Source organism: Phacochoerus africanus, chromosome 10, assembly GCF_016906955.1.
Source record: "Phacochoerus africanus isolate WHEZ1 chromosome 10, ROS_Pafr_v1, whole genome shotgun sequence".
In the NCBI taxonomy this organism is placed as follows: domain Eukaryota; kingdom Metazoa; phylum Chordata; class Mammalia; order Artiodactyla; family Suidae; genus Phacochoerus; species Phacochoerus africanus.
The window spans coordinates 32,862,156-32,871,526 of NC_062553.1; the positions used below are offsets into that span (position 1 = coordinate 32,862,156).

Consider the following 9,371-nt stretch of genomic DNA (forward strand, 5'->3'; position numbering starts at 1 on the left):
TTAGCAGCATGGATGGACCTAGAGATGATCATACTAAGTGAAGTCAGTCAGAGAAAGACAAAATATCATTCGATATCATTTACATGTGGAATCTAATTTCAAAAATGATACAGATGAACTTATTTACCAAACAGAAACAGACTCCCAGATTCACAAACAAATTTATGGTTACCAAAGGGGAAACATGGTGGGGAGGGATACATGAGGAGTTTGAGATTAACATATATACACACTACTATATATGAAATAAACAGCAAGGTCCTACTGTATCACACAGGGAACTTTACTTAATAGTCTTTAAAAACCTAGATGGGGAAAAATATGAAAAATAGTGGTTATGTATATAAATAGTGGTTATGGTGAATCAAGGCTGATTCACCTTGCTATACACCTGAAACTAACACGACATTGTACAGCAACTATACTCCAGTAATTGGCCCCGAATCAATGCCAGCAGTTTGCTAAAGCTGTTGGTTTCAAGCGAGAGTCTAAAGAAGTGTCTTTCTATAGTCTGTTGGCCATTTCAGAACTTGGGAAATCTGGAGTTCCCGTCGTGGCTCAGTGGTTAACAAATCCGACTAGGAACCATGAGGTTGTGGGTTCGATCCCTGGCCTCGCTGAGTGGGTTAAGGATCCGGCTTTGCTGTGAGCTGTGGAGTAGGTTGCAGATGCAGCTCGGATCTGGCGTTGCTGTGGCTGTGTCATAGGCCAGTGGCTACAGCTCCGACTCGACCCCTAGCCTGGGAACCTCCATATGCCATGGGTGTGGCCCAAGAAAAAGACAAAAATAAATAAATAAATAATAAAAAGTCAGAGATTTAAAAAAAAAAAGAACTTTGGAAATGTAGTGGTGAATTCATTAAAAAGAAACATTCATTAAAAAGAAACATGAGTCATTGGTATTAGATGTGGGCTAATACTTATCTGTAGTTGATTAATACTGGAGTTCCAAAATTTAGAGATCTCTGATTTAACTTGTTCATTAGAATTATAATACTGGGAGGTCCCATTGTGGCTCAGCAGTAATGAACCCAACTAGTACCCAGGAGGATGTGGGTTAGATCCCTGGTTTCGCTCAGTGGGTTAAGGATCCAGCATTGCCATGAGCTGTGGCATAGATCACAGATGCTGTTCGGATCTGGGGTTGCTGTGGCTGTATGGTAGGCCAACAGCTGCAGCTCTGCTTCAACCCCTAGCCTGGGAACTTTTTTTTTGAAAGAAAAATAAGGCAATCAAAAAACTCTGTTATTTCTATAATTTTCTATTTTTTCAAGTGGGTTTTAAATATACAACAATTTTAATACAGTATTTAAAATAAAAAATCAACTTTTTGTAATAGTTTATTACAAGATATCGTATATATTTCCCTGTGCTATAGACCAGGACCTTACTATTTATCTATTTCATATATAGTAGTGTGTATATGTTAATCTCAAACTCCTCATGTATCCCTCCCCACCACATTTCCCCTTTGATAACCATAAATTTGTTTGCGAAATCTGTAAGTCTGTTTCTGTTTGGTAAATAAGTTCATTTGCATCATTTTTTAAAATTAGATGCCACATGTAAGTGACATCAAATGATATTTGTCTTTCTCTGACTGACTTTGCTTAGTATGATCATCTCTAGGTCCATCCATGTTGCTGCAAATGGCATTGTTTCATTCTTTTTTATGGCTGAGTAGTATTTGATTGCATATATGTACCACATCTTCATCCATTCCTCCACCAATAGACATTTAGGTTGCTTCCACATCTTGGCTATTGTAAATAGCGCTGCAATGAACACTAGGGTACATGTATTTTTTAAAGTAGAGTTTTCTCTGGATAGATGCCAGGAGTGGGATGGCTGGATCACATGGTAATTTAAAAGAATCAGCTTTTATTTAAAACCTGAAATTAGAGATCAGCTCTCTTGAGTCCCATAAATTCAACAACCTACATGAGAGGAGACATGGGGCAGCTCTAACACCAGCCCGGACCAGGCCTAACACCAGAAAGTATTCCAGCAAGCAATTCTCCCAACTGCCTCTTTTCCAGATTTCTTATGAAAATTGACAAAGATGGCCTGATTTGCTTAAGAGAGCTGAACTCATCTTCTTCCTGCAAGTGTACTAAATTTCCATTAATGTCATTGTTTAAACACACACACACATAAAACCTAAAGTTGCCTCTTCAAAAGGGATGATTGGAAAATTCTTCATTGGGAAATCCTACGAAGCTACCCAAGTTCATGTTTTTTTTTCTGCCACATAATGTAAATGTTTTTATTTAGAATCATTTTCCCCTGGAGCTGACATGACCTGATCCAGACTTTTTTGTTTCTTAAAAAACACAACAAATAAAAATCCCAAAACCTCTCCAACCAGTTCTGATCATGACAGTAATACATGGTCTTTGTAGAAAATTCCGAAGTATGGAAAAGCACACCACAAATTAAAAATTACCTAGAGGAGTTCCCATCATGGCACAGTGGTTAACGAATCCAACTAGAAACCATGAGCTTTCGGGTTCGATCTCTGGCCTTGCTCAGTGGGTTAAGGATCTGGCGTTGCCGTGAGCTGTAGTATAGCTTGCAGATGCGTCTTGGATCCCGCGTTGCTGTGGCTCTGGCGTAGGCTGGTTGCTATGGCTCCAATTCGAACCCTAGCTTGGGAATCTCCATATGCCATGGGAGCAGCCCTAGAAAAGGCAACAAGAAAGAAAGAAAGGAAGGAAGGAAGGAAGGAAGGAAGGAAGAGAGAGAAAGAAAAAAAAGAAAAATTACCTAGAATCTCCAGACTCAGAAATAACCACTATTGACATGCCAGCATTATTTTGTTCAAATTTTGTTTATGCATGTACACACACACACACACACACACACACACACACAATTGGAATCATACTATGTCTATTGTTTTGTATTTTTCTTGCTCAACAACATATTCCATTTCATTATTTACCTAAGCATTATTTTTATGGTTCACATAGTATTCCCTTGTGCAATGTTCCATAATTTATTTCAAGAATCTCCCTCCCATTGTAGGGCATTTACATATTGCCAGATCTCCATTCCTGAAAGCATGAAGCAATTTAGACCCCTCTCAGCCCTATCAGCAGTACATGCAAATGGCCATTTCCCTGTTCCCTTAGCAACATTGCTGACTAAGTCTTTTTTCTTCCACCACAGAAAGATAATAGGAGACTCCCATTATGACACATAAGTTTGGAGAGAGGGATTTACTTCATTGATGACACTTTTAATATTCAATATTTTAAAAATTACTGTTTAATTACCAGAGAATTTTCATGCACTTTCTTTCTCTTTTGCATGAGATATTAGAGTCGTGGTTAACACTGGTGAAATTTCGGAATAATGTTTATTTCCATTAACACTCTATTCCCACTATGGAAGCTTCTTGAGGCCAGAAGCTATGGTTTATTTTTCATTGCATCTCCAGAATCTTACACACAAAGGGCTTTCAATAAATGTCTATTGAAGTAACGAGTAAAAGGCTCAATCAATGCCAAACAAACCAATGATCATGCCATGGAAATCACTGTGGGTTAAAGTCAAAATACCATGAAAATTGGATCCAATTTTACTTTTAATACTTAAGTTCTCAATGTTCATCTTCTCAACTGACACTAGACCCTGACTGCACCTGTGCTGTGCAGTGGGGAAACATCAAAGTGAAATAATGGGAAAACAACTCTGCACAGAGACATGTTCTGCCTCGCAACACCTTTTCAAATGACTTGGCTGTTGCCCTCAGACTCTGGTCTATACTGAGAATACTCATCTTTATGGTGGTACGAGAACACTATCTCAGCAGCCAGGAGCGATTTCAATTGAGAGACTCGGAGCACTGGCTTCCCACTCTCAGACAGCGAGAAGCCCCCAACTTCAGAACACGGCAAGTCAGCCTTGACCACAGGCCAGACCAAGAATGGCACTGTGTCTTCCCAGCAACTCCCAGATGAACACAATTCCAGGAATTTCTTTTGGGGTAGATTTGCAATAAGCCCCGGAATGACTATAGAAACAGTCACAATTGGTGTTCTATAGCAAGACATATTTTTAGATTCAACTTTCAACTCTGGTCACACAGAGCATGGGCTCTGGACATTGTCTTCCGCCTCCTCTTTCCCAGGACTTCTTAAATTGCTTGGGGGGTGGGGAAAGGGTGAGGTCATGACCCCTCTAAGGTCACAGAGAGGAAAACAGCAAAGCAGCAAGTAGCGTTTTCTTGAAACTGCTGGGGTTGGGGGTGGAGGGCAGAATTCTCTTCTATCCGTGGTTCCTGGTGATGCCCGTTGCTGTCAAACTGCTGTCTCTGCTCCATCTATCCGTCATGACAGCCACTTCTGGTTGAACGCTGACTAACTGCCAGGCACCGTCTAGGTGCTTCACTTTCTGGTGCCTTCCTAAAGTTTTTCATATCATGGCACACAGAAAATGACGCTGTTTGTGCAGCCTACACATAGGCATGGTTGCTTGTGGCAGGAGGCCACTGGGTGAGGATCTGGAAGCCCTAGTCTCGCCCAATTGGTCTGTAGATTGAAAAATACAATATTATGCCACACATGTAATCCTTTGGTGGCATGCCACTGGGAAACTCTTCTTTAAAGGGATTACATCATCTAATAAATACAATCTTTTTTTAAAAATAAATACAGTCTTAGAGGCTAAATGTATTATCTCAATTTATAAATAGGCTCAGGAAGGTTAAGAGCCTTGCTCCTGATCACACAGCTAGATGGGACTTCAAAGTCAGGTGTCTTAGACTATATTATTTGTTCACAATTTTTTATTCCTCTCCTGCCCTTGCAAGTCTTACTTATAAGATGGAAAGTACCTTCTCCCTGTTATTGACTTTGGCTTGGCCATTTGACTTGGTTTAGTCGATGAAATGTGAGTGGACATGCCAGATCCAAACAGAGGCTCCAGTCTCAGAGAGATATGTGCATTCTCACAGTCACTGCAGCATTACTCACAACTGCCAAATATGGAAACAACCTAAGTGCCCCTCAGTGGATGAATGGATAAAGAAGATTCAGTGCTATATATACAATGTAATATGACTAGCCTTGAAAAAGAAGGGAATAGTGCCATTTGTGACAACTTGGATGAACTTGAGGGCATTATACTAAGTGAAGTAAATCAGACAAAGACAAATGCTATATGATACCACCTAATATATGGAATCTAAAAAGTCAGACTCAGAGTACCATAGTAGAGTGATAGTTCCCAGGGGCTGGAGGTAGGGGAAGTGAGAAGTTATTGTCAAAAGGTACAGACTTCCAGTTATAAGATCAACAAACTTGGGGATCTAATGTATTGCATGGTGATTATAACTAATAATACTGTATCATACATTTGAATATTGCTAAGAGAATATGCCTTTTTTTTTATCTTTTGCTTTTTAGGGCCACACCTGCGGCATATGGAGGTTCCCAGGCTAGGGGTCAAATCTGAGCTACCACTGCCAGTCTACACCACAGCCACAGCAACACCAGATCCTCCACCCACTGAGAAAGGCCAGGGATCAAACCTGCAACCTCATGGTTCCTAGTTGGATTTGTTTCTGCTGTACCATGACAGGAACTCCTTTTTTTTTTTTTTTTTTTGTCTTTTTACTTCTTGGGACTGCACCTGAGTCATATTGAATGTTGCTAAGAGAATATATCTTAAACGTTCTCACCACAAAAAGAAATGGTAAACCATGTTGTGACAGAACGGTGGCCACAGGCAATATTACTGAGGTAAACACTGCGACGTATGTAGGTGTACCAAACCATCACATCTGTACACCTTAAACTTACACAACGTTATTTGTCAATTATGTATCCGTGAAGCTGGGGAGGAAAAAAATAGAAGTTCCAAATGCACTTGCATGATCTAGAACATATGGAGGTAGAGGCACCAGAATAAAAAGTTATAGGGAGCAAACCCAGGAAGTGTCTGGCCAAACCCTGCAAAGCTCCTGCCAACCCACAGATCCGCTAGTAAGAAATAATGCTGTAAAAGACTGCCTTGGGGGTTATTACGAGTTGTCTAATACAACAGTCCAGGCCTTTTCCACTTTGTTCCATGGCTTTTCATTCCTAGATATTCAAGGAGCTTCCCCCATCGGCCTATTTTTCCTAGTACTTTCATTTTTTATATTCTCCGTAAAAATAGTAGACATTTTTTTATCCTTTTTCTAGCCCTCGGAAGATCCCAAAATGAAAAGAAGAATGGTCCCTTGAAAGTGAAAGATGAAGATAGATAGACAGACAGACAGATGATATCCTTTTCAAAACCCTTCCACTTACGGTACGATTGCCTTGCCACTTACTACCTGAGAGAGGCAGGACCCTCTTGTCACAAGGTCAGTACTCAATGCCTGTTTACTGAATGAAACAATCAGTCAATATTCATTTTGCTTAAAAGAAGACAAAAGACTTAGAGATTGAAGAATAATGATGATGATCTTTGGGTTTGTAGTTTAGCCAATGGCCTGGTTTTATGCCCAATAATGTTATTTAATCCCTATCCTATTCTTGTCTCCCTTTAATAATAGAAATCTGAAGCTAGGCACATGGCCACCAGGAAATACTACATTTTCCATGCTCCTCTGCACTTTGCCACAACCATGTGGCTAAAGCTGGCCAATGGGATTTAAACAATTTCCAAGTCAGGATCTTAAAAGGAAAGTCATGTGCCTTCCCTTTTCCTCATTCCTTCTTGCTGGAATCAAAAATAATGGCAGTCACTGAAAGAGCCATTTGATCATGAGATGGGGGCCCAGTGTATATAAACTTTATGCACATGTAAAAGTAATGCTGTATCTTTGCAAGCCACTGTATTCTGAGCTACCCCGCCTCTGTTTGTTTTTTTTTTAAACAAGAATCTAACATATATCCTAATTAATGCCGCAAGTATTATCACTTTTTTGAGATGAGGAAATTGAAGTTCAGATTGATTAATTTATGTTGAGTTCACACAATTAATAAGCAGTAGAGCCAGGACTTGCATCAAGGCCTGACAGATGTCACAGCCAGGTTCTGGGCCCCAGTGCTCACCAGCCTCACCAGGCACAAGCTTTATTTACACCTGCTGCTCAGTTTTCTCTTGCTCAGTTGCTAAGGTTTCAATTACAAGTTATAGTTCAATTATGTATTACAGAAAGTAAAATTCTCTTTCCCATTAAGAAAGAACACTTGGCCCTCCCATTGTGGCTCAGCTGGTTAAGAACCCAACAGTTGTCTCTCTGAGGGTGTGGTTTTGATCCCTGGCCTCACTCAGGGGGTTGAGGATCCGGCATAGGTGCAAGCTATGGCGTATGGATGGATGCAGCTTGGATCTGATGCAGCTTGGATCTGATGTTGCTGTGGCTGTGGCGTAGGCTGGCAGCTGCAGGTCCAATTTGGCCCCTAGCCTGGGAACTTCCATATGACTCAATGCTGCCCTAAAAGGAAAGAAGAATTAGAAGGACAAGGAGGGGGAAGAGGGGGAGGGAGAGGGGAGGAGAAGGAGGAGAAGAAGAAGAAGACACTTTTCTTCAGATCTACCTGAGCTGGAAAAGAGAAAAATATTCAACTGCAAGAGAATGAATCAAGACTGTCTACACTGTGCCCAGACAGGAGTAAGATGAGGGCACCACAAGGTCCTTTGGATGTGCAGGAAGAAAACATTACAACTTCTGCTTGCATTTACAGTTTTAGCTTTAAAAGTCAGACATGTAACTCAAGTCACATATAAAATGGACATCGCTGCCTTAGTTCAGTCCCTCTGTCAGAGATTCATGTGTCCAATTGTTTCTCCCAGGGGCGGGCAGGAACATCCTTAGGAGTCTTAAAACAGTTTGCTTGAGTTCCTGACATGGCTCAGCGGAAACGAAACTGACTAGTAACCATGAGGACGCAGGTTCAACGCCTGGCCTCACTCAGTGGGTTAAGGATCCAGCATTGCCATGAGCTGCGGTGTAGGTCGCAGACACAGCTCAGATCTGGTGTTGCTGTGCCTGTGGCATAGGCTGGTGGCACAGCAACACCAATTAGACCCCTAGCCTGGGAACCTCCATATGCCGTGGATACGGCCCTAAAAACACACACACACAAACAACAGTTTGCTGGTGGCATAGTGAAACATATTACAACCCAGAGTGTGCCAAATTTAATGGATTAAGAGTTACATTCTCCATTTTCAACTAAACTAGAAAAAGAATTTAGCATTAAAGTAGAAACTGTGAACTGAAAATCATTCTGATGAAGCAAGCACAAATAATTTAAAAAATGACAAAATTTACACTTCCATCACTAGAAAGACTTTTCATCAACTACAGTACAAGGTTTAATTTTTTTTTAAATATGATCTAATCAGATCTGGCATAAGTAGGAGACAGAATTTTGAAATTATCAAGAAATCATGTTATTTAAAATATGGCTGGAAGTTCCCTGGTGGTCTAGTGACTAGGATTTGGTGCTTTCACCACCACGGCCCAGGTTCAATCCGTGTCCTGGGAACTGAGATCCCACATCAATCTGTTGCATAAAAATAAATTAATGAATTAAATAAAAATTAAAAGAAACGAATAAATTAAATAAAAATAAATTAATGAATTAAAAATAAAATAAAATATGGTTGACACATATTCTCAGTAACAATGAACCTCACCTCAAGTGTATACTGCGCCTTGAGTTACTGGCTATCACAATTAGGAATATATTTTAAACTATAGGTAATTTCCTTTATTTCACCATGCTAAATTTTTTACTCTTGTGTATGCATTAGAATTTCACACTACTGGAAAAACTAAAATCTTTTAAAAATTATAAATCAACTATAATAAAAAATTAAAATCTTTAAAAAGAGAATTTCGCACCAATAAGAATAGCGTATAGTATATAAATATGTATACTTACAAAGTGGATGTATAGTACTTATTTTGAGAGTGTATGTTTTGGAGTTCCCGTCTTGGCACAGCGGAAATGAATCCGACTAGGCACCACGAGGTTGCTGGTTTGATCCGTGGCCTTGTTCAGTGGGTTAAGGATCCAGCACTGCCGTTAGCTGTGGTATAGGTTGCAGACTCGTCTTGGATCCTGTGTTGCTGTGGTGTAAGCCCGAAGCTGCGGCTGTGATTCGACCCCTATCCTGGGAAACTCCATATACAATGGGTGTGGCCCTAAAAAAATTAAAAAGAGAGAGAGAGTGTGTGTATGCTTTAAGATCTTTTACCAATAAAGGACAGAATCAGAAAGGAAAAAATTGTTCTATCTGAAAGATGATTCTTCCTATCAGTTTTCTCTGGGGACAAGCATGTCTGGCTTTAATCCTAAGAGTTTGGTACACAGGGCTTGGCATGCAGCTAAGTATGAGTGGGGAAATGTGATACAAAAACG

General features: G+C 40.2%; 1 non-coding gene across 1 annotated transcript; it reads left to right on the top strand.

Moving 5' to 3' along the window:
• Positions 1–433: 433 nt before the first annotated feature.
• LOC125110421 (small nucleolar RNA SNORA2/SNORA34 family) lies at positions 434–587 on the top strand. The gene has a single exon (XR_007130606.1). It is a non-coding gene; the product is annotated as a small nucleolar RNA SNORA2/SNORA34 family (small nucleolar RNA).
• Positions 588–9,371: the final 8,784 nt, after the last annotated feature.